The sequence below is a fragment of the Macaca nemestrina genome, chromosome 4 (genome assembly GCF_043159975.1).
Source record: "Macaca nemestrina isolate mMacNem1 chromosome 4, mMacNem.hap1, whole genome shotgun sequence".
Lineage (NCBI taxonomy): Eukaryota > Metazoa > Chordata > Mammalia > Primates > Cercopithecidae > Macaca > Macaca nemestrina.
In genome coordinates, this window is record NC_092128.1 from 66198864 (window position 1) to 66225544 (window position 26681).

The 26681-nt window shown below is 35.0% G+C and overlaps 1 protein-coding gene and 1 long non-coding RNA gene across 5 annotated transcripts in view; one reads left to right on the forward strand and one right to left on the reverse strand.

Moving 5' to 3' along the window:
* Nucleotides 1-26681, reverse strand: part of LOC105475431 (uncharacterized) — a 270783-nt gene that overhangs the window by 164829 nt on the left and 79273 nt on the right. Inside the window, exon 4 of one of the 2 annotated variants that reach the window (XR_003016622.2) lies at nucleotides 24121-25865. The exons of the other annotated variant lie outside the window; for it this stretch is intronic. This is a non-coding gene — a long non-coding RNA (uncharacterized lncRNA). Of the gene's footprint in view, nucleotides 1-24120; nucleotides 25866-26681 lie in introns of those variants that run through there. 2 annotated transcript variants of the gene reach the window in all.
* Nucleotides 1-26681, forward strand: part of LOC105475430 (glutamate metabotropic receptor 3) — a 223519-nt gene that overhangs the window by 32709 nt on the left and 164129 nt on the right. The window contains exon 2 of one of the 3 annotated variants that reach the window (XM_011730639.2): nucleotides 13771-13840. The exons of the other annotated variants lie outside the window; for them this stretch is intronic. The gene's annotated coding sequence lies outside the window, so the exon portion shown is untranslated. The remainder of the gene's footprint in view (nucleotides 1-13770; nucleotides 13841-26681) is intronic. 3 annotated transcript variants of the gene reach the window in all.

The following is a 26681-nucleotide window of genomic DNA, read 5'->3' on the forward strand; positions in this document are numbered from 1 at the left end:
ATATAATCTAATAGACATAATAAATTGTTTTTTTTTGTTTGTTTGTTTTTTGTTGTTTTTTTTGAGACGGAGTCTCACTCTGTCGCCCAGGCTGGAGTGCAGTGGCCGGATCTCAGCTCACTGCAAGCTCCGCCTCCCGGGTTTACACCATTCTCCTGCCTCAGCCTCCCAAGTCGCTGGGACTACAGGCGCCCGCCACCTCGCCCAGCTAGATTTTTGTATTTTTTTTAGTAGAGACGGGGTTTCACCGTGTTAGCCTGGATGGTCTCGATCTCCTGACCTCGTGATCCGCCCGTCTCAGCCTCCCAAAGTGCTGGGATTACAGGCTTGAGCCACCGCGCCCGGCCAATAAATTGTGTTTTAAGGCAGATATAATCTCATAAGTATATTCTAATTTTAGTGGTATAATCAGTGACTAAAATATGTAAAAGTTATCTATGTTAAAACATTAAAATGGGCTCGATATTAGCCTCTGTTTTAAGAAAATGCAAATGATCACTAAAAATCATAAACATAACTACAGCAAATTTATTTGGTGGAAGAGTAGCAAAATTTGGGAGATAAGCATAAAGGAAAAAAAGCAGAAATACTGTGGGAAGTTGGGCAATCATGTAGGCCATATATGTAGATGAAGTATATGAATAAAGCTTTTCCAATAGACCCTTAAACAGAGGTGGGGTAAAGTAATGGTATTTAACCATCTTTTCATCTGCTATTATAGAAACTTATTTTGGCCAAATTAGAGGATTTAATATAGTTATGCTTTGATTTTGGTTATTCGTACCTTTTCTCCAGTTTAGTCCTTTGCAACAGTAGGTGCCAAGACCTTAAATCTGCATTCTAAGCCTCATATAGTCTTTAAGCCAATCTTAATTGAGGCACATCATGTATATTAAATACAAAGCCACCAGTAGCCCAAAGTCCTGTGTTGGTATAACTGGTTGGAGCCCTAGGCATCTGCCTGCTTTATTATCCCTGAGTCTTCACCAGCCTATTCTGCATTTTCTCATTTATATGACTTGACTTCCACTTAATTTCCATTTATCACTAAAGGCCTAATTAATTAGAACAAGATTCCTAGCTTAAGCACTAATCCACTTGGCACCTTGACACCTTTTTAAAAAGATGTCTGTTATGAGAAGTAGTTCCAGAACTCCAGATTTCCAGTTGCCAGCTGATGTCTTGCCTAAGTCTAATAAGCTGATCAGAATCATACTATTCTCCCTACCATCATCTTCTGGAGACCCTGTTCCCATCATCTGTCCAAATAATGCTTTCTACTTTCAGATTTCTCTTTGACCCGTTGGTCTTCTGCTGAGGTCAAGCATATTTGGTCACCAAACCTGTACAAGATATGTCACCATGCTGTTTCTTTGCTCTTTTAGAAGCCCACAGAAAGGTAACATTTACCTGAAAACAGGAGTATCATAAAAGAAAATTATGATTTTTATTAATTCTTAAAACTTTATTATTTTCAATTTCACTCTGGCTAAGAAGAACTTACTAGGAAATTGACAGGTGGCTTGGGAAAAGGTAAATATACCTACCTAGCCAAATAAATAGAATCTAGCAAAGATTTCTCAAAGTTCAAAAAATAGGAAGGAGCCTTTAAGACGGGAGAAAATGGCCCAAAAAGAATGGGAAACTAAGATTAAATTATGGCTAATGATCATATGAGAAAGAATAATCTAAATAAATTATTGGAGCTGGTTAGAGGACCATCTGATAAGAAGATTTGAAGCATAAGACTATTCAACACAATTTTACTTGTAACAGCAAAAAAATTAGAAGAACCTAAATTTCCCAAAAAAGGAGACTAGCAAATAAATTGAAATGTAATGAAGTATTTTGAAATAATTAAAATGTTGTTGTATAGAAATATTGGATGTCATACGAAAAAATCTTACAAAGTAAAACTTCAGGATATAAATATGAATATGGTTCTAACTTTAAAAAATATACCTGCATAAAAATGAAGTATATCAGACTGAATAGTTATTTCTAAGTGATGGAATTAATTTTTATTTTATTCTTTATACTCTGATCTCTGGTTTTCAAATTTTCTTTAGTAAATATATCTTTTATAAACAGAAAAAAGATTAAAAGTCACCTGCAAAAGATACATAAAGGAGCACACAACTATGAATGTCAGAATTGCAGAAATAAGAACTCAGGATAATGAATAATGCTACCAAAAAATGAAGATAATTTTTAAAGTTATGTTTAAAACAAGAAGAAAAGAATGGGCTGGGCTAACCCCCATTCCTGCAAGGAGAAAAAGTCATGTTAACGCTGCCTCTCTTTTTCTGTCAGAGCAAATCACATTGGAAGTAGAACATATGTCTGAGGGTGATTCCAGGGTGTCTAAGAATATTGTAAAGGAGCATATAATTAGGTTAAATGATTTTATGTCTTTAAGCCCATGGTATTTATATGCTATTGTCTGGAAGGAATTTACAGATATAATCATGGCATTTCAAACATGGTATCTGAGAAATCATAGCAATTAGGAAAGGTGAGGAAAATCTGCACATGGACAAGTACGTATCCAGTTTTCCAACAAGGACATAGAGATGTGTTAGTGAAACTAATCTGCCGATCCTAACATATTTCCAGAATGGACTTTTAAGGAAATTTTGATCCCTTAGAAGGTAATACAGAGCTCTTGAGTCAACATATTTGCAGTGTAAGGCATTTCTGCTTTCATAAGGTTAGTAGTTAGTACACCAATATTTTTTCCAAGGTGAGAAGGCTATGGTACATGGTTTTTAAGCTTCTAATTTTGAAATTTTGTGATAGCAAGGGTTTTTGTGATTTCACATCATTTTTGGAAAAGTCTTTTATTATCACTATTGTCAAGATAGACTGTGTAGACTGATGAATAGGTTAGAAGTACATATTAATAGCTAGGTAAATGGCCCATATCATATTGATTAACATGTCATGTAACCCTTGATTCATCTTTCTCTCTGCAGTGATTTGCCATGGAGCTGTAATCTCTTGTCTGACCATCTTATTAGTGATCACGATAATGAATACATAGGTGACAGGCATATCATATCTGTAGGTGTGATGAATTTATAGAAGGAAAGATTTAAGTAAATGAATTTGGGTTATAAAAGATTTTGATAAGTTGTGTGATAAAACTGAATATACATACACAAATATATTTTGATTGAATATAGAGAACTACACTTTTAAAAGGAAAAAGTTTGACAAATACAGGATGAAGAAATCATTTCCCGTGGGGAAAAAAAGACCTATTAATTTTCATTATCTAAGTTCAATATAGCTAAAGTCATTCTGGGTGATCACACTGAGTTGTTCAGAGGAATCGAGGATAAGAGGGAATTAGCCACTTAGCCTAATCCTACTACATTCACATGGGCAAATAAAATTAAACACAGCAAACAGCCAATGTTTTAAAAAGGAAGAGAGATCTCTTTATTATGTACATCAGACTAGGAAGAAAATAGGGATAACTTCATTGGTATCTGCCACCCATAACCCATTCCTATCATCATTCCTCCTCGTTCCCTCACTCATCCCCTTGATCATCTCCATCAGAAATGGAGTCTTTTCCCTCGGTCCTCTTTCCCTACAGCTTATACTTTATTGGGTCATTACTCCCAAAAACTGCCTGGGGAGGTTAGTTACCTAAAAATAGGAATCAAATCATTTCAATGGCTAGATCAAGATACCCAGTACAGAAAAATTTATCTCTAATCTGTTCACTCAGAGCCATGCATTTAAATAAAAATATATTCAACATGACCTTTGTTTTCTTTGTCGTTTACAAATAAGACAATCACAATATTCTTTAGGAAATTCTCTATATTCCAACTGGAAAAATAAATCAAAATATAGACTTGGCCTTCACTAATTGAAATCAAGTGTACGGAACAAGGGATGTACCAGGTGGTCCGACTGTCCTTTGCAGTGTTCCATTGCTTTGCTAGAGTGTGCTGAGAAGTTCAGCCTGTCACATTCTGAAGGGCACATGAGGTTCTAGAAATGAGCAATCATGATAAAACGCCTAGAAACCACAAAGCATGAGGATTACTGAAGGGACCAAGGGTAGTTTGAAAGAAAATATTTAAGAGGACTACTAAAATTGGAATAACATATTTTAAGACTCATGATGCGTATTTTTTAATGGCTTTAGTCACAATATTTCCAAAAAGATTAATTTGTGTTCAAGAACAAAATTCATAGGAAAGTTGTGAAGAACACTTTCAAACAATATGGAATACCTTAATAAAACTCAAATTTCTAAGATTTTGTCCTGTAGACACTGAGACCACTAACACTACTACCTCTGTCTTCTTAAGTTTTACCTTACCCTCAAAGTTCTTCACTATTGGTTGCCAGCTGCCTCTACTATGCAAGGGTTGGGTTTTCTCTCCCATTTCAATACCTCTCACTTTAATGTACAATACTGGACAAAATCTTTTGTTCTTAGTACCCTATAGAATAATTGAGACAAATTAAAGCTTTCAATAAGACTTTGTTAAATGCTAAATGATTGCAGGGGAAGAATGATCCCAGACAGTGCAAGAACTGTATAAAGAAGCCCAAGGTTCAGGGCTCACATAGTTGACTTGTTCTGAGAGCTCCCAGCCCCTTCCCATTTCACGTGCTCTCAGATATCAGCTACACTTTAGCCACCAAGGACAAACACAATTTCACAGGTGTCTCTTTTTGACCCCTCACAATTCCTAAATCCTGGCCTGCTCACATGTAATGTACTGTTCCCCTTGGCAGCCCAAATCAAGAGAAACTAAGTTCTTTCTCTTCTCCAGCTAGAATCTCTCTTCCTACTCTCTGGCCCAATCCACAACATAGTTCAATGTTCAATTATACCTTAAAGCAGCACAATTATCACAGCATTTCTATAGCAGAATTAACAACATACCCACACAGTAAATAGGATGATTTTCTTCTCACAATATTTGCAAACACACGATGAGAATGTCTACTATCACTCCTTTTATTTAAATTTGTACTGTAAGTCCTGGCCAGCACAATAAGACAAGGAAAAGAAATAGGAAAAATGTTTTCAAACAATTAGAGCTGTAACAAAACTGATATAGCAACTTCATCAATGGAGTTTTTCAGCATAAGTGATGGAACCCACAATTCAGTGTCTCAGAGGGGATCTCCATACTGGCCCAGCAGGTTGGGCCATCTAGGTTAATTTTAATATGCCATCAGTTTCTAAGATTAAAATATACTATATCTCATTCACATTTTCTTTTTTCTCTATTTTCTATAACATGCCACTTTAATGAAATTAAATAGAATAAGATATTACTGTGTCCTAGCATTAATAAGGAATGAATATGCTCTTTTTTCAATGTGTCTACATTATTCATCAATGGCTCTTTTTTTAATTTAGCAAAGACTTTGGTGGCTGGGGGGTGAGGCAGGGTGTGGAATTCATGTCAACAGCAGCTGGCAATCATGAGCAGATGGAGCAACTATGCCTGAGGAAACAGTATAATGTCTCTGGTATATATTTGAATGCTGAGGTAACATCTCACATATGGGTTTTCCTGGTTTGAACCCTATCATCTCTTCATACTCTTAGATTTCATCTTCATGATTCAACAAGCGCAGAAACACTGACAAAGATGAACTGCGTGTGGGACTAGTCTTGATTTTCAAAGAAATAATAACCCACTTAAAGTATAAACTTAGGTTGTATTCCTGAGAAAAAAGTTCTTGTGATATGTGGGTGGTGTGTAATATTCACATCCCTGTGTTAGAAGTGAAGATTGACAGGTACTGACAAAGCAAGCTTTGTAGATCAGTTACATTGCCTAAAGTATATACCCTACACCTTCAGAAGTTAATTCATTAATTCTAACGTGAGATTCCAGTGTTGGATTTTTCAAATAATTACATGGAGAGGTTAAACAATTCTTATCCTTAAACAGTGCATTTGGAAAGCAGAGAGAGAATAACACCACCAGATTAAATAGACAGATGATAGACCAACAGACATATTTATACAGGTTTTTCACAGTACAACCAAATTATGATTGTTTCCATAACTTTTCTTCCACAAAGGATCATAAGCATGTGAAATAAAAAATGTCAATAGAGCAGTATTTGATATTATCATAAAAATTACAGAAGTAAAATATAGTAGGTGTCATAATCTTATACATATATTAGCACTAAGGAACAGAAGGTGTATTGCCATGAAGTAGAAAATCATCCAGCATGCCCCAAAACTTACCAATTTCCATTTTCACATTAAGAGAGGTGAATTATTTCTTTTCAGCCTTATTTTTAGTTACTTTTCAAGCATTTTTAATCTATTCATTCAGCAACTATTTATTGAGCTCTTGCAATGTGCTAGAGAATGAGATAGTCATTATGGTTCAGAGATAGAAAGCAAGATTTCTTTTTCCGAAATATTCATGTAAGAGTGAACATGCCAAGGAACAGAAAAGCACAATGCAATATGGACAGGACATCGGTTTGAAACAAAGACAAGCAAGAGATAAAGTAGAGAAAAAGAGGCTGTCCATATTTGCCATTCTGAGGGACTTACTTGAATAAGAATTAAGAGCCAAGATATTGAAAGGGAGAACATTTTCGGATTTGAACTGAACAAATCATTCTGGACAACAGTTTGAAAAAAACTGGATCACAAGAGAGCAAGCCTGAAGTCAAGGAGACTGTGAGGTGATCTGGATGAGACATGGTAGGTTTTGAACTCAAATAATGGCCATGAAAATTTATGGGAGCAAAGAAGTTGAAGAACTATCTCCTCGACTATGACAGAACTCCATGACTGAGTAGATGTAGATAAGCAAAGAGAGGAGAAGAAGAAAGAGTCAAGTGACCTGGGTATCTGGATGGTCCTGCTCTTAACATTCACTGAAACAGAACATGTAGAAGAGCTGAGAGTCTGGAGCAGAGGAAATAACAAGTTCAGTTTGAGACACGCTGACATTAGAGTGCCTGTGCACCACACAGATGGAGGTATGTTGTACACACCAATTCAGAGCTCAGAAGAATCTGTTGATTGAAGAGGCATCAGCACATGGACCATCACTGAAGTTATGAGATTTCATGAAGTCCTTCAACAGGTGCTATGTGAGAGGCAGGTGACAGGAGATTGAACATTAAGGACTCCACTTTCTTGCCTAAGAGAGCCTAAAGAGTGTCCAGAGAGACTGAAAGTAGCCAGGATAGCATGATATCACCGACACCAAGGGAAAGGAGATCTTGAAAAGCCACTGCTATGTCACAGGCACCAAGTCAGACATGGTGGGGACCCATTAAGGAATATGTCTCCACCTTGAAGGAGGTCTTAGACAAAGCATATGCAAATTTAATCACAATATGAACTGGAAAGTGCCAGGTGCCTTTAATAAAAGGTTTAAATAAGAGTAGGGAACAGCCATTTCCATATCCAGGACAAAAGTGATACTACAGTGACTATTATGTGACACATGATCATAGTGTATAGTTTACATGGTATCCTACAAGTCATAAATGACCACTTTCCAAGAACAGTTTTTTAATTATCACAACAGAAAGTAATCCCTCCCTCCTTTGAAGCTCTAAATATTATATCTCAATCAAGATTATGTATTGCATTCTTTTTACTGTTAGATTTATATTTGCTGGGTTTTTTTTGTTTTGTTTTGTTTTTTTAATCCCTCTATAAGATTGTAAAGCTCTTTGTGGTCTGAAACTGTTTCTCACCCTCTGGGAACTACCACTCCCTTCCCCAAGTCTTAGACCCACACCCTGCAACCTTATAGCCTTTCTCTTGGAGTCATTTAGTTTTCGACTCAAAGCCCATCTCAGCCACTTGCACAGCCGTTATCTCCCACAATGCACAAATTATGAATGCCCGCTAACCCACACAGTTTTCTCAAATGAAAATAGGAGTAATAATACATTCCACAGAGGGCTGTTGCATTAAATGTGATAATGTTTATAAAACTACCTAGTACATTATTTGGCACATGGTAAATATTCAATGGTTAGTTTTCTTTCAATGCACAATGTAGTAAATGTCTGCAGAATAAATGATTTAATGAATGATCAGATGGCAACCAGTCTATGTTTCTAATTTTCAGACTTCTTTATAATTCTTGAAACTTTCACAACCTATATAACTAGGAATCTTCCATATCCATAATATCCCTCTTTCCCCTCAAAGCTTAAAATTCTAAGAAAATGTGTCTTCCATTATCCCTCTTGCTCTTTAGCAGTATCTGAAGAATATACTGCAAAGTGAACTTAGCAAAATTTCTAGCTAGTGTTAAAATCGAAAATATGGTAACTGTTTAATCACAGAACCAAGGAATAATGACATCCTAATCTTCAAGAATTCAGGTTAAGATTTCACTGAATATTAAATAAAGAGTTCAACAGCCAGATTTTAAATCTCATCTCTGCCACTTTCTAACTTTGTGACCATGGGCAATTTATTAGACCTCCCTGTGCCTCAGTTTTCTCATCTGTTACATGTGGATAACAAGACGACCTGTATCAGAGAGATGGTATGAGGATTAATTGTTTAAAGTACTTATAGTAACTGAGATAAAGGAAGCATGCTATCCATGTTATCACTAATTACTTCCTATTTCTTTATTCAGACTGTTACTTTTGTTTTCTTATAGATTCAAAATTGTTTCTAGGTTCAATTTCTCATTATTTAAAATGTCTTAGTATCCTCATGTTTGCAGCATGCCTTCCAGCCTCAATTAATGAACTGCAAAAAATGAAATAGAAAACAATTAAAGATGTATTGAATTATCTGAAGGTTTTCAAATACCAATTAAAGCAGCAAAGACAGTTGGTATGGCATACATTGTTTCCTTAAAGGTATTCCTAAATAAAGCTTTGAGAACATAGTAAGTTTTGTTTTTTGTGGGTTTTTTTTAACTGCTGTATCATATTATCAGTAAAAACTTACAGATATCAGTTTCTAACCAGAAATAAAATAAGTCTATGTAGACAAGGCGTCATCGATTAGAAAAAACAGAAAAGCAAGCCCTGGTGTCCTCGGTAAGAACCTGAAACAAGCTCTGACACCTGTGTGTGTGAGCGAGTGGGCTTTCTCTCTTGCTCAAGATAAAGGACATTCACTTTTGAAACAGCATGATGTCACCTCAGTGTCAGACAGATCTGGATAAGCAGCCAGTGGGACCTGGACTAGTACATTCTCCTTTCTCAGTTTCCTCATCTATAAAGCTACAAATGGGGGCCGGGCACAGTGGCTCACGCCTGTAATCCCAGCATTTTGGGAGGCCGAAGCAGGCAGATCACGAGGTCAGGAGATAGAGACCATCCTGGACAGCATGGTGAAACCCCATTTCTACTAAAAATACAAAAAATTAGTTGGGCATGGTGGGGCGCACCTGTAGTCCAAGCTACTCATGAGGCTGAGGCAGGAGAATTGCTTGAACCAGGAGGCGGAGGCTGCAGTGAGCTGAGATTGCACCACTGCACTCCAGAGTCTGGGCAACAGAGCGAGACTCTGTTTAAAAAAAAAAAGAAAAAACTAATGACTACATCAAAGACCACTGTGGGAATTCAATGAGATAATACAATTAAATCATTGAGCACCATATCTGGCAAATAATGAATGCTTAATATATGTAGCTTAAAATAATAATTATCAGTTTAAATAATTAGCAAGGTAGAGTAGTTATGTCAGACTTTCACACTATAAACCATTAAACTCCTGGACAAAATATAAAAACTGAAATTGAAGTCCCTGAAGAACTATGAAAATAAGCAGCAAATTAAGGGGCTATGATCCTAAAGGGAGAGATATGCTTTAAGTGGGTATTTCTCTATAGACACTCTCCAGTTTGGCATGGGAGAATTGAGCTCAATTAGAATGAAAGCCTCTTGCTTCACTGAAGAGATAAATGTAAGAGTTTAGAGCTGCCAGAAAAGTGAGAAGGGGCAAAATTCAAGCAAGAAGGTAGCCTCAGATGAGGGAACTCTAAAATATGGTTCCAAAATTTTTCTTATGTGATACACAGGGCAAAACTCCAAAAAAGAAACAATATAGATCACCAGGTGGTTGCAAAGATATTTCAGAGACGGTTTTAAGGAAAAACAGGTTAGTATTTGAGTGCCTCAAAATTACTTGGTAAAACTTCCAGCTTTCAGCTGAGAGCCTATAAAGCCTCACTCAAGAGTAAGGGCAAATATGATGTAATCAACCCTAACAAAGACTAAAAGCAACCAACTAAAAGATCAAGACAAACCATTACTGCTATAACTGACAAAAAACAAAAGAAAACAAAACAAAAACTTGATGTTTAACTTGTTGTCTATAATGGGCACATTGATTCAAAACATACAAGGCTTGCTAAAAACAGAGACAAGTTCATCAGCAAAGAAAATAACACAAAAAATAGAAACAGATACCTAGGTATTTTAGATTAAAAAATTATAAAACATATTTTTAAATAGCTATGATTAATATATCCAAATGGATAGAGGAAAGAATGGAAATTCAGTGGAAATCTGAAATTCATAAATGCATCAAACTGAAATCCTGCAACTGAAAATATAAAAATTGAAATTAAGAATTGAGTAGATGGGCTTAATTACAGATTGGAAACATCAGAATAGATGATTTAGTGAACTAAAGACATGTCAATAAGAAGTGCCACGATTAATCCCTATAAAAGAAAAAGCAGAAAACCTAGGAAAAAAGTCAGGGAAATATAGGATTCCATGAAAAGTTCTGATATACATGTAATCAGAGCACTAGAAAGAGAAGATAGAATGCTACAACATAAATAATTGAAAAATACTGGTCAGAAATTTTTCAAAATTGATGAAAAGTATCTAATTTTATATACATAAGATCCAAAAACCTGTCCAAACACTAAGCACAACAAAGGTGAATAAAACCACACTTAGGTACATTATGGTAAAATTAGTTAAAAAAAAAAAAAAAAAGCTAAGAGCATTTAAAAAGTGCCTGGGGTGTAGCCAGGGTACATGTTATCTTCAGTTTAAGAAATACTAATTTTGACAACCAATTCTTCAACAGAAAAATAGGGAAACAAGAAGACAATGGATGGATATACTTAGATCCCTGAAAGAAAAAACTAATATTACCAACCTAGAATTCTGTACAAGTAAAAATATGTTTTCAGAAAAATGAAAGCAAAATAGATATTTTCAGAAAAGCAAAAGCCGAGAATGTTTTTGTGGGCAGACCTGCACTACAAGAAATACTAAAGGGACTTCTTTAGGTTGAAGGGAAATTATCTCATAGAAATACAGAACTTTAGGAAACAGTGGAAAAGAAAGGATAAATTCTGGGGTAAACTTAATTGCATATAAGCTAGTAAAACAAAATATATAATGTCTTATAGAATTTACAACATATAGAAGTCTACATAAATAAAATATATTGTAAGACTAGTAGAAAAGGTCGAAAGGGAACAATGAAATTAAATGACGTTTTGCATGTTTACATAGTACAAATTATTGTAATAATGTAACACTGAAGAGCAATAAAATATAAAATTAAAATCTAAAGATTTTAAAATAAAAATGTCATAATGTTATGAATAAATAGGAAGCCAGAAAAGAGAAATAAAGGATAAAATAGTATAATAGTACTAATAGCAAGATAACATGTTTAAAAGAGTCGAATCAGTGATATTTAAAGTAAATGGACTCAACTCTCAAAATAAAAAAAATCTGCATTTCACTCAGTTTAAGTATATGAAAACATAACATTTTACACCTTGAATATAATTTGCCAATTACACCTCAAAATGGAAAGAGAATTCCAAGTAAAAAATAAAATTGTACCTAAAAACACAGAATTTGTCAGACTTGAAAAAAATGCAGTTTTATTCTGTTTACAAAAATAACAGTGTAAGCATATGTATGAACACATAGTTAAAGGTATAAAGACAAAAATAAGTCTACCATATATTAACAAAAAGAAAAATTATATGGTTAAATAGTGAAAAAAGTAGATCTTAAGTAAAAGTGCAAGATATAAAGATGTACATTTCAAAGTCATAAAAGGGTTAAGTCCGTAGCAAGCTATAAAATCATAAAGTTTTCAATACCTAATTAGCACAAAATTTAATTGTATAAAGCAAAAGTTGAAAGAACTAAAGGAATCATATACAAATCTACAATCATAGGCTATGACTAATTTCAGTAACTAATAGGAAAAGCATACAAAAGAAAAGGACATAGAAGTTAAAATGACATTATTAACCAAATTGACCTAATTTGGCTTGTAGAACATTATATCCAACAACTGCAGAGTACTCTTTACCATGTATATATATCATATATATATATCACATATATATGATATATATATATTCATGTGTTGATTTTTTAAGGGCTTTAAAATTAAAATGAAGATCCTAAGTCTTACATGTTCACAAAGTGTTAAGGAATACAAGTTTTAAGTCATTCTTTTCAAGGCTGTGGTATCACGAGACATAGTCCTGATCAATTAATTTATTTTATATATATAGAATTATACATTTATTATATATTCAAAACCATGAATTCTTAGGAAATAATTCTGAGTCATTGCCATTATCCTTATCCTGACAGAGTACATATTAGCTACACTATATAGAAAGTTGCCACAAACTACTAAGCTCCTGAGGTTAAAGTGTGGGGCAGCGAGCAGTAAATAGATAATTCATTTATTCTACAATTAGTACCATTTTCAGACAAATGTTATCCTATTGTAAGATTAAAGTAATGAAATACAGCAGGAAGATTAATCATAAATAGTAAGAAGAGCCTAAGGATAAATTCCTAATGGAAAAAGGAGTAAGTTATTTCTCTTTATTCTCAAGAAAGTGTTTCCTTGCATTGTAACTTTATCTTTGAAGGTTTTGAAGCATAATAATGCTGCTGAACCAGCATAATGTTAATATTTTGCACTTATTTAGAGAAAAAGTTCAGGACAGATGTACTAAAATACAAATAGAATTTGAAGAAAATATAAGATACTGGCCAAGAATAATGTGAATAGCTATAAGAAGTAACTTTTGAATTAAAAGAAGGATACTGATAAGAAGTAAGAGCAGTAAGAATTATTTTACATGGGTGCCTTGATGGACTAAACATTACAATAGAAATTAGAAAATGTTGAAATTTAAATTTACTTAGCTTTCTCTAAGAAGTCCATCATTGGTCTATTAGATTTTCATAAAATCCCCTATATATTTGCTTATAAGTAAATTTTTGCTTATAAATAATTGTAATAATATCATTATGGACTATACCTTGCAAATACATCATCCATTCCTTCAGCAATCATTCACTAAGGGTCTTCCCTATTCTAGGACTGAACAAAAGGCTGGAAATAAAATGGTGAACTAGCTTTGCCAGTAAAGTAAATAAAATGAAAATAACGGAAATAGAAGGATAAAAAAGTTCCCACGACAAACTAACAATGGCAGGCAAGGGGCCTATTTTAGACAGATGGGTCCTAGGGGCCTTCACTTAGGAGGTGACATTTAAGTGAGAAGAGTATGGAGAGTTCCAATCAGAGGGATCAGGCCTGGAGTTAGGAGGGAAATTACAGGTTCCAAGAACTGAAAGAGGCCTTTGGGACCTGAACATGTAGAAGCAAAAGAAGGAGTGGAACAGATGAATTCAGTGAGGAAGGTGAGGTCTTGATGCCAGGCTGAGGAGCTTAAATATTATCGTAAGTACAACAGATGGTAGTTGAAATGTTCTAAGAAGAGAACAGACATGATCTGCTTTATATTTTAGGATTTCTGCTGGTTAAATGAAGAGTGAATTTACAAGAGATAAGAGGTGAAGTGAGAAGATCAGTGAGAAGGTGAGAGATAATGCTTGCCTGGACTGGAGTGAGCCTTCACCATGAAATTAAAGCAAACATAGGTGAAATATAGAGGTCGGAAATCTGCCTTACTGATGTATTGTATATAAAGGGTTCAGGGGCAAGGGAGAAATCAAGATGATCCCATAAGTCTATCTGGGTAGATAGTGACACCATTTCCTGGGATTGAGAGTGCTAGTAGTGAGAGAACAAGAGAGAGGACAGCTCTGCCGAGTGGGAATCAAGAGTCTTGTTTTGGACATATTACACTTAAAATTTTGGAGAAAAATGTTATATTTAAAAATGAAGAGGTTTGAGGGGGAAGATTGAAGAAGTTAACTGCACACATAAGATGAGAAATCATTCTAGGGATTTCAGAAGACATGATGTATAAAGAGCATGTTCATAATTATAGGTATTTGTTATATTTAAGATTTGCCTGGTTGTTGCAAAAATAAACATCTTTATTATAAGGAAATTTGCCAAAGAGGTATAAATTATGTCTAAAATTAACATATCCAAAACAGATCTTTTAAGTTTCTTTAAAAATTCTGCTTTTCCTCTACCACCATTTCCTAGTTGCCCAAGCAGAAATCCTAGATTCTTCTCTGAATTTTCTCTGAATTTCACATACCCTAGCCATTCAATCTTACATTCCCTAGTAATTCATCAGCAAGTCTTATCCTTACCTCCAAATCAAATATAAAATTTAATTTTCACAATCTCCACCACCACAACCTGCCCAGGCCATCTTGACCATTGCTACTGCCTGGATCTCTGTACTATCCTCCTCATTTGTCTTCCAGCTTCTACCTTGGCAAATTCTCCCTCATACTGTCACACATTGCATTCTCCATTCAGCAGCCAAAGTGGGCTTTTTTAGCATGTCAACGCATATAATTTTCCAAATGCTAAAACCATAACTCTTATGTAAATACAGAAGACATGTCAAAAATGTTTAACTCATCAATGAGAGAACAACAAGGATTGTAAAACTAGTTCAAAGGATAATTAAAGAAATAGGGCATAGAGGAAAGGCATATTAAAATAAGTTTGTTGAGTGCTACGGTTGCATATGTCCTTCAAAACATGTTTTGAAAACTTAATCCCCAAAGCAACAGTGTTGGGAAGCAGGGCCTAATGAGAAGTAATTAGGTACTAGGGCTCTCGTGAATGGATTAATGCCTTTATCATGGGAGTAGATTTGTTATCACAGGAGTGGGTTCCTTATGAAAGGATAAGCTTGGCCTCCTTTTGCCTCTCTTGCCCTCTTTGCCCTTCTGCCATGAAATGCCTTAGCAAGAAGACCCTTGTCAGATGCTGGCATCTTGATCTTGGACTTCCCAGCCTTCAGAACTGCGAGAAATAAATTTCTGTTTGTTAAAAATTAGCCAGTCTACGGTATTCTGTTATGGCAGCACAAAATGTACTAAGATGCTAAGAGATAAACTGATTAATGTCCTACAGGCAATAAAACTAACATTTGGAGTTATTTTTTTCTATCTTTTCTATAAGTTAGAAATGATTTGCCTTGCTAACAGACAAAATCTACAAGTTAACATGTGATTTCACAGACTCTGTGACCGAATCAAAAATAAAGTGAATGTCAAACAAAGGTACTTTCCCCTAGAGAATTAAATAATCCTTGGAAGGACCAATTAGACAATGTTCTAGTATAATAAAGGATGACACACATACCCGTAATTTGGGCTGTTTCCAAGTACATAATTGTTCTCAACAAGCATAAGTCAGTTTCTAATCCTCTGTTTTCAAACATTTTTTCTCTTAGAATAACATACAAATTTCCTATCATAGACTATATATAGAATCTGTCTACATAATTTGACCCTTAATCATCTGACTATTTTTACTATCCTCGTCAATCATTATGATCCTACCACACTGATCTTGCTATTCTTCAAACATTCAAGGTTCTCCTTCAGACCCGTTACTCTTTTCTCACTGCCTACTGCTATTATACCAGATTCAGCAATGACTTATGCCTTCACATCATTCAGTTATTTGTTCAAATCACACATATTCACGTATGCACCTGCCACATCTCTCTATCCCATCACTTTTCACTTTTCTTCATAGAGTTTATAGTATGACACAACAGTATTTCTTTATGTGTCTACTTGTTTTTATTGACCTCTTTTATTAAAATATTAAGAATTTTTACCTGTTTTATTCTTGAAGCTATCTCTGCTATTTTTAACAGTGCCTGGTACATAATAGGCACATAAAATATTTTTGAATTAATAATTGAAGTACATAAACACTAACATCTCAAAATGAAAATGTTGTTTTCTTAGAATAATTTCTGACTTTATTAGAGAAAAAAATTAAAGAAGTAATTCCAAAAACCGATAGTAAAGCAGGTGTCAGGTATGGGGCTCAGGACATGAAAAGACATTTTATTTTGGGGAGGAGGGGAAGGCAGCACATCAATTCCAGACTACAGACTGGACAGATCCATTATGAAATGGCAGAAAATAAAGGCAGTTTTCAGATGCTGGTAATATGAGCAGGTCCAGATAGGTGGATTTTTATCATCAAGAAGGATGGTCTGGCAATAGGTTAAGTAATGGATATCATCATAAAGGGTGAACGTGGAATAAGGATAATTGGAGGGCAGACCACTATCATTCATTGATAGCTTGCTCTATGTGAGGCTCTATACCAGGCACTTTACCTATGTCATCTAATTTAATCCCAATCAAAACCCTTTGAGGTAAATAGTATAAGGCTTACTTTTAAATAAGGAGACAGTTTCTTCAGGAAGTAAAGTTGCATACAATTAGTAAGTGACAAAGCCTACCTTAGGACATGGGTCAGTTAGAAGCCCATGCACTAATACTGATCTGTGCTGCTCCCCAATGCCTCCCCACACACAAACACAGCAGGAGACAGGTGCTCAAGTAGGAAGCTTTAACATGAGTAAGCCCACCTAAAGACTGCAGAAACAAAGACACACGGACCAGGATTCAATAGAAGAACTCAGTGAAACTGAGTGATTAAAAGAAAAAGGACAAGCTTCTAGCTACCAAAGTCATCAGGGCCAGGAGAAATGGCCAAATCATAGGAAAATAAGAAAATAGGATCTTAAATGGAGAGCAACATTTTTATGTTGTTAATCATAATGAACAACATAAAATCTCACTAACAAAAACCAACGCATGATGTTAGAGCAGAACCTTCTTGAAGCTAACATGAAATTGCAATTTAGAATTCCTGAAATATCTCACAACCATAACCAAGAATGATCCCTGGAGTGTCTCATGGTGTGAGAGAGATTATCTCAGGTAACAGAGAGATTATCTCAAAAAGAAAGAGTCCAAAAAGAGAGTTAGAGCAACTGTTATAGAAACTCAATTCATTGCAATGAGTATTTATTGAACACCTACTCTTTACAGGATACTGTGTTAGATCTGAAAGTACCAGAAAGTAAAAACTATCTCTTCTGAGTCCTTTGACCACAGCAAAGCTTTGAAGAGTAAAGCATTTAGTAACTGCATTGCCTACTTTCAACTCATTACACTGGAAATGAAAGATAATCTCCTTTTTACTACAATTTCATGTTTCACACAGGCAACTATGTATTAAGTTCATAAATCAGTTCCACACTATTAATTCCACAGTTTTTCATTAACACTGGGTTGTAGAAGACAACCCAATGTTAACCCAGTATGGACTGTGGAGGTGAGAAGTTAATTGTTTGGATTGACACCAGAATTATTTCCCTCACTTAGATGCATACAGTTTTGAAAATAAGAATGGGAAATCTCTCTAAAAACTAACCAAATAACTCACTCAGAAATGAAGTACGAACTCATCGTTAAAAATCAAACAGAAAGGCCAGGTGCGGTGGCTCATGCCTATAATCCCAGCACTTTGGGAGGCTGAGGTGGGCAGATCACGAGGTCAGGAGATTGAGACCACGGTGAAACCCTGTCTCTACTAAAAATACAAAACATTTGCGAGGTGTTGTGGTGGGCGCCTGTAGTACCAGTCACTCAGGAGGCTGAGGCAGGAGAATGGTGTGAATCTGAGAGGCGGAGCTTGCAGTGAGCAGAGATCACGCCACTGCACTCCAGCCTGGGAGCAAGACTCCGCCTCAAAAAAAAAATAAAAAAATAAAATAAAATCAAAGACAGAACCGAACCTCATTCTCATTTCTCTTAGAAGTTTGAGGGGAAAAAAAATGACAAAGCATTTAATGGATTATATAAAAGGTATTAAATACTAATCCATGGTATATTTATTTTAAACTATCTGGTTTCACTTAACAAGTGACGTTTTTATTTGGCCATGAAAGTTAGGTCATTTTTCAGGTTCTGCGCTTTTCCTGAGGAAAATTGCTAATGCCAAGACAGTACTCATTGTTTGACAAGCAACACAATGACTGGTGTTCTATGGATTGAAGGAGAAATAACTGTTATCTTCACTTCCTCACACATTAGGTTGTTCACAGTCTACTTTCATGTTAATTCTTTTCAGAGCACTTCTGTTGGGTAATGAAGGAAGATCAAGGGTTCCCTTTCATGACTACAAAGTTAATTACTGCAATCAGAGAGCATTTGCAATAGTGGTTTGTACCAATGCTAACCAAGCCCTTAAAAGTAGTCATTTGCTTGATTCCTGGACAAATCACATAAAATAAAGAAGTCCATAAATGTACTTCAATTACCTTCCTGATTTATTTATCCCTTTCTTTCTCAACTGAAGTTCATTGAACTGTAGGCAAGAAAAGACAATGAACTTGTGGTAGATTAAAAATAGAGAAGTTGTCATGGAAAATGATCTATTTCTTTTCTCCTATAAATAGATTTAAGATTTTAGAAAGGTGTTCATTATGAAAAGAATATCTGATTTGATAGCTTTTTGAGCAGATTCTGCTTCAATTCTGAAAATTAAAGTTATATAAGACCTAGAATTAAAATCTTTCCATAATGTTCAGAATATGTAATATATAATATCTTTCCATAATGGTTCGAATATATGTATTTCTTGTATCGGATATAGTAACACCAACATAGGGAATAGGACAAAGAGGCCTAGAACCTGGTCCTGCTGTTATTTAATTAGCAACTTAATCTGTAACAAGTAAACGAGTCATTCACTCTATTAAGGCCAAACATTAAAGGAAGGGAAAGCTGAGCTTTGGCATCAGATACCACATGGCTTCAAATCATGAACTCCCATTTACTTGCTATGAAACTGCAAGTAAGTTACTTAAGGCTTCTAAACTTCAGTTTCCTCAACAAAAAAGTAAGAGTAACAATGTCTACCTCAAATAACTATAAAGAATATTAAAGGAGATAACATCAATAATTTTCTAACACTTATTAGGCGTTTTTAAAAGGTGGCTCGCTTCCCCTAGAACTCACAATATCTGGATCTAAGGAAGATATCATTTAGACAATGATGGTGCCTTTTTAAGTTGTAGAAAAGCAAAAATGAAACTCCTAAGAGAAACAGTGATAGCACTCATGATGAATAAAATTTTTCATATGAAAATATATTGTCTAGAAAAGTACAATTTGCCTTAGCTTTTACTGATAAATAACAAACCAGTTGGAGTAGGAGTTTACTTTGTTTCCTGTCAAAGCTGGCTAACCAATTCTTTCTGTAAACACTTGCTGTTCTTCTGCAAGTTAATTCCTGGCCTTCTATTGCTTTCTAAACATGCCTGTTTCCTTTGCACCAAAGAGCTCAGTCTGTCTGTGGAAGGCTGAATAATGCCCCTATAAAAGACGTTCACCTCCTAATCCCCATAATCTGCAATTGTTACCTTCTCTGGCAAAAGAGACTTAGATATGATTAAATTAAGAAAGAGTGATGGGAGATTATCCTGCATTATCCAAGTGGGCTCACAGCAATTACAAGTTTCCTTATAAGAGAGGCACAGGAAGGTCAGAGGGTGGGGAAAACAATGTGACAATAGTAAAGATTGGGGGAATGACGCCATAAACTAAGGAATCCCTAAAACCTCTAGAAGCTGGAAGAAAAATGAAACAAATTTTCCCCAGAGCCTCCAGAAAAAGAGGATAGCCCCGCTGACATTGGTTTTAGCCCTGGACTTATTTCAGACTTATGACCTCTAGAACTGTAAGAAAATAGCTTCATATAATAGCTTCTTACACCACTAAATTTGTGGTAATCTGTTAAAGCAGCAATAGCATACTAATATACCATCAGTACATGCTATGCTGTTGATAGCTCATCTGTTTTATAAAGCTGAAGAGTATTTTTTGCTTTTGGTTCTTCTGTAGTAATGGTAGTAGTAGTAATAGTAGTGGTGGTGGTGGTGGTGGTGGTGGAGGTGGTAGCAGCTCCTGCCTATGTGTCAAACACTGGGTTAGATATCTTACCCACATTGTCTCTTGTACTTACCCAACTCTATGCTATGAGGGAGCCTCTCTTAAACCCCGTACAGATGAGACAACTAAGACCAAGATTCCAACCCAAAACTAACTGTTGTCAAAGTCCATTGTCTTAACCACTCTGCTATTCTGACTCTCCTGACCCTATCCCATCTTTTCTCCCTTGTTCTCAGATTCCTATCCTATTGGGAATATGGGTGGTAAAAGATGCCTGTGTCTTATAGTTTCTTACAAAGCAGGCTCTTCTAAAGACAGAATGATTTGACTTATAGGTATGTGTTAAAAAAAAAAATAAAGCTATTAAGAAACTGCCTACATAGAGAAGGAGAAGGGAAGTAGGGAAAAGAGAAACAAATAGGGAGGGAATTGGAGAGAAGAATCTTTGAAACCACATACCCAAATTCGTTGTCTCCTCACATACAGGCGCTTTGAAAGTTGAGAACATCTTGAATAGAGGAAGAGAAGTAAGAACAATTATAATATACAATTAAACATAGGCAAAAAAAATAAAAAATAAAAAAGATACAAATATACATGGTTTGTACACAGAATCAGTGAAAAGAGCAGCCTGACCCAAGGATCAAATCTGAATTAGGAAAGGATGGAAAATATTTACAATAATAAAGCAAGGTCAGTTTTTGGAGATGCTTGACTGTCAGGGGGTGTTCAGATCTGATTTGTCGAGGATGGAAAAGGCTTTGTTCCTTAAGAGAGAATTATGAAAAACAGAAGACTTTTTTCTGAAATTTTTGCTTTCTTTCCCCACATTATCAGTTTTCCTAAAAGTGTAAGTTTAGAATTAATTCCAAAATGAAGGTAATTTTCAGAAATGTTGACATAATTCAATAACCATTCTAAATTTTTAAGTTTATAACCTAGAGGTAATAAATATTACTAATTTTGAAATGATTTCCCTAAAAAAATTGAAATCCCTTGGCAAACTTACTTTCACAGACTATTTACAGTGTATTACATATTTACGCAGCTCTAAGAGGCAATAATTCCCTCCCTGGTGTTCCAAAGCTCTTCTAAAATAGATACCAAAACCCATCTCTGGTGTAGGAAATGTTTGAAGATGGACAAGCAAGGAACTGACCTGCTGACTTGAACTCTTTTAGCTACATTATCTCTGTCTTCTCATTAATCCTGAAAATGCTATGGGGTAATATTTTTAATCTCCATTTTATAGATGAAAACTCTAAAACTCATAAGACTTAAATAAGTTGACTGTTCTTACAGATATTAAATAGAAAAACAGTCTGAGCTACAATGTTGTCTATTCATTGGCAAGGAATTAAACTGAAACAGACATTTTAACAATAATATCCTTTAATCCATCCATTTTCTATAGCAGCAAACATCTCAATTACATGGAAAAAGCAATTGAACTGGGGAATTTACCAAGGTTTCAATGGCCTCACCTCCTTGAACCAAGGATACCTTGACATTCTTATGAAAAAGAACAACTGTGCCTGCATCACAATCTACTGTTAATACTCTGAGAGGAAAGGATGCCTCAAAGCACCCTTTCAGAGAAAGCTTATTAAAAGTCCCCTCCTGAAAAGGTAACTTAACTCCTTGTTTGGGGCTCAGTCCTTTGGATGTTAATCTGACTGGCCCGGTGCACCTAAATAATAAATATCTTCCTCAACCCCTCCCCCACCACCACAAATAAAAATGTCCCCTCTCTTTCTACAGTCCTTTTACCTGGTAAAAGAGTCCCATGTCTAAAAAGCCTTGAGATAGATAGACGTATAATACACACACACACACACACACACACACACACACACACACACACACAGAGGAAAGGATGGAAAATACTTACAATAACAAAGCAAGGTCAGTTTTTGGAGACGCTTGACTGTCAGGGAGTATTCAGACCTGGTTTGTCAGAGGATGGAAAAGGCTTTTTTCCTTAAGAGAGAATTATGAAAAACATACACACATACACACACACACACACACACACACACACACACACACACAAAATAAATGCTTGGAACCCCAATGCACAAATGCACAACTTTCAAGTTCAATTTTCTATTTAAAAACTAGAAAAGTGGTGAATGTCTGCTGATGTGTTAATATCTAATACAGAGAACAAAACGGGTTACCCATGTGAATCTGAAAAGCCCTTAAGAACACTTTCCCAGAAAAGGGCCATGGTAGCAGTAGCTGCCTCATCTGAGTGTCGTAAGCCAGTTCCATTTCACATTCTGCCCTGTCTTCCTCATTAAACCACGTGTCTTAGACAATTTGAGGTTTAGAAAAACATGGCCCCACTAGCAGTATGTAGGAAGCTGTTCAGTTTTGCACACATGTTGAGGCTATACTCCAGAGAGGGGTAACTAATGAATTTTCCACAAGCCTCTGAAGATCTTAAATCACCTGTACAAAATCAGAGATTTTAAAGAAAAAATTATAGTTTAACCATAAAAACGAAATATAGGGAGAGAAGCCATTAGATTGTTTCAGGAGCAAGACCCTTGAGCTTATTAATTAGGAAAGGTTGAAATCCAGAAAGAGAAAATTCACTGAAATCAGATCAGCTACCTTAATAAAACAGATTCTCTCAATTTATTTTGAATAACAGAAGTTAACACCTACCAGCTTATATAGGAAATTAGAAACAATACGTATTAGCCTGAAATTTTTTCTATCCACCCCTTATGAGTTATAAGTCAATCCAGACACAGAATCTGGATGGTTCCTGCACTGTTTATTGTGGTAGTTAAATAACTTGGCAATTATTATTCTTAATGCTTATTCCTAAAACATCACCTTCTTTTCTAACTTTATTGTATTTCCCATTGATAGACAAAACACATTGATAAGAGTAATTAAACTTAACACTAGTCATAAGAAGCAAGCAATTTTTCAAAAAAGCACCGAATACCTACAGGTCATGGTATTATAGGGAACTTGTGTTTTCCTAAAATATTCTTTGGTTTTCCACATTTTGAACATGGCTTATTTATTCAATCACAGAAAGTTTTACCATGAATATAACTTATACCTTCTATCATACACTGAAATAGAAAGCCAACAGATCTTGGTACAGATTTAGTTCATCCAGAAATTAACAAAATGGTTTTGAAATAACTTGGTCAAGAGGAAAGTTCATTGCAGAGAAAAAGTTATGCATCATGAGATGAGGAGAACTAGCTTTTCCCAGGAGATAAAGGGGAAATAAAAGGTCACACTTGTTATTACCATTATCCTTGCTCTGGGATAAGAAAAATTTGACCTGCATCCATGTAAATTTGAAAATTTTGAGAGACCTTAATGAATGTCTACTCTACAAAGATCTCTGGTTAATGAATCACACTAGTAACCCACACTAGGCTTCACAGCATGCTCTTCTTAAACTTTGTGAATTTTCCATACTCCAGAGGCTGGTAATATTCCTCAGATATTTCCAGCACACTGAGAACAGAACCATCTGTCTGTGAGATTGTCATTAACCAAGCTCATGAAACTGATATATAAAAGTCTGAATTCCATTTTATTGATTTGCAATAAGAAATATTATCTTGGAGACAGGAATACCTAAATCTGCATAACTAGTCAACTATTTATTTTAGACGGATCTAAACAGGAAGCCAATTCATAATCAAAAAATAATTTGAAAAGCATGAAATTAGAACTGAGAGTTAAAATTAAGGGAATTCATTAAAAGGCAGTTGTCCAACACTCTCCAAAAGCCCTTTAGTTTCTGTTAAAGCATTCAATATGGGAGATTTTATTTCTGATTTTTAATTGTGAGGTGAAATGAGAGCCTACAATCTTACTTTCAAATTCTCAGAAGAAGCCTCACATTAGTCCCCAACCACTAACCGTGACTTTCATTTTTCACTGTAATTTGCACCGTATTTTAATTAACAACACTGCACCTGTCTTGGAAAGTGTTTTCTACCTTCTTTAGCAGGAGAAAAATTGCCCTACACTATTATTACCGAAGTCAGACAGTTATCTTAGTTATGTCCCAATATCTTGACACAGAACACAATTAAGGAAGCCAGAAAGAGAAATACTGTGCCATATCAGGATACTATTCCTGATATTTTATAGAGAATACAAGTCATCTTATATAAAAATGCAATGTGAATGGGGTCAGTCACTTAAAAGAAACCGTTTCTGCTGTCATGTGTTCTACTTGGTGGCTGGAAAAGATAAATACTAAAGTTCTGAGATACACTCATAAGCATTCAACTTATGTTAATAGCATCAAACCATTAACTTACCCTCTACTAATTTGAAACGTATCATTTCAAACAGATTAATTGAAGTTCATTGTAATTTTATTGAAAGTCTAAATGTAAATATTTTACACTTTTAAATTTTCATAATCCGAAATATAATCCAAATTAGCAAGGCTCTACTACTATTTAAACCACAATTGCATTCTGTTATCCAGAATTAAACTGGAAAACAGATTTTCATTAGTACTTTTTTTTAATAACCATAACCTGTAGCCTAATAAGAAACTAAATACAACCTGAAAAAGATAAACAATGTCCAACTGAAGAACATTTTATTACATTTTTATATATTGAATATCATGCATGGTAACTATTAACTAGATTATAATAACCAGAATAAACACCTACTAGTCTATTAAGCAAAAGAAACTTTACTGTACTTGAGAAGTTATTCAAAACAATAAATTTAGGGGTCTCAACACAGAGTCCTAATATTAAAGGTAAAAATCTAAGTTAATTTGAGAAAGTATGACAAATTCCTGCTGGCAGAGATATCAATAATGAAAAAGTTGAGAAATCTCTTCTGGTAGTTTTAAAGATTAAGGCAGTTTAAATTTTGTTTTATTATACAATATTGCTAAAACTGTTTCTCCTTTATTTTCAACATGTATTTCCTTTGTTTTAAACTAAATTGAAGTAATTCATTGTGAATCATCCATAATTTGCCCACCTATATTATCCTCTTGCTCTCTTTATTAAATCTAATTTATTCAAAGGGCACAAGATATCCAACTGTAACTACTCAAACTTATTTATTGACCTTCAAGTTTCAGACCCAAAAGGAATACTCTCATGGGAAATAAAAATTCATACATCTATAAATATTTCATAATTTCTAAGAGTGGTTTTTCTGAGGATATTTAGGCAAAAGCTGAGGCAAGGCTGGGCTTCCCTGAATTTGAAAGTATTATTCATTTTATGTAAAACTGATACAATCTCATATTTCAGAATTTTCTATACATATGATTGTCACATCAGATCTTTACAACCATACTCTAAGATAAGCATATCAGAGTCAATCCCTACTTCATTACACTAAGGAAGACACTAACAAGCACCGATTCAGGGCTTTGTCCTAAGACCACACGCCAGGAAATATTTGAGAGCCAAGACTAGACCTAGGTCATCTTAAGAAGCCCTTCTTAAAATTCTCATTCTAGTAAACAGAAGATACTAAGCTTACCTGAGTATAAATAAGTGTGAGGCCATATAATAACAGAAAATGAACAGGAGACAAATTCCTTCCTAGATTATCTGGGGATTATCTCAATCCTTCACTTTACACCTTGTCTGGAACATCATAGCCCTGTGGATCATCAGGGTTGATCAGCCGGGCTGGTTAGGCCTGCATCTCTTCATCCCTTGCTGCATCTTCTGTGGACACAGTGAATGATGTTCTTAAATCAGGCTTTCACATGTAGCTGCATATCCCCACTAGATGCCCACAACAACCAGCTCTATTTAAAATCACAGAATACACAGAGCTATCACATTTTCAAGAAACTACGACTCTAAAATAGTGCTTAAAAGAGTATATGGCTAATATTCCAATGAGGCTCTGATAAAGATCAGAAGTATGAGCTTCAGTTCAGCTCTAGAATCCCTAAAAGATCCAATTATGATTCCATCATTCTCTTTTTGTCCTTATTCTTTACAAAATTTTACCTTCTTTACACTGCAAATGAAAGACTAGGCAAGAGTAAACAAAAGGATCTCTATCTTCAGTTTACCTCATTTTTCTTTTTGTTGTTTTTAACATAGAATTTTGACCCTGGCAAACATTTGAGTACCTAGTAGTTCTAACACCTGAACACAGTTCTTGATTTGGACCAAGAGAAAGAACACAATGCAGGTTCAACAGTGAGCCTGTGTGTCAAGAAGTAGCTGATCTTTGAGACATTAGAGTCACTCTTAACAAGAAAAAATAGGCAAAACAAACATAAAAGAAAACAAATCACCCATGTTGAGTCCTAGGAGATGATTTCCCACAAGCTGTATAAACTTTCTTCAGTTAAACAAATAATCCTAGAAATGAAGTTTTGTTTTCATACTTTGAGGACATATAGTAATGATTACCTGTGGTTTTTCTCACTGGAAACCCTGACAGTGAGACAAAATTTTTTTTTTCATTTTTCCCAGATAAATGTCTTAAGACATTTCTAGAATATGAACACTTCTTAAGTCAATGTT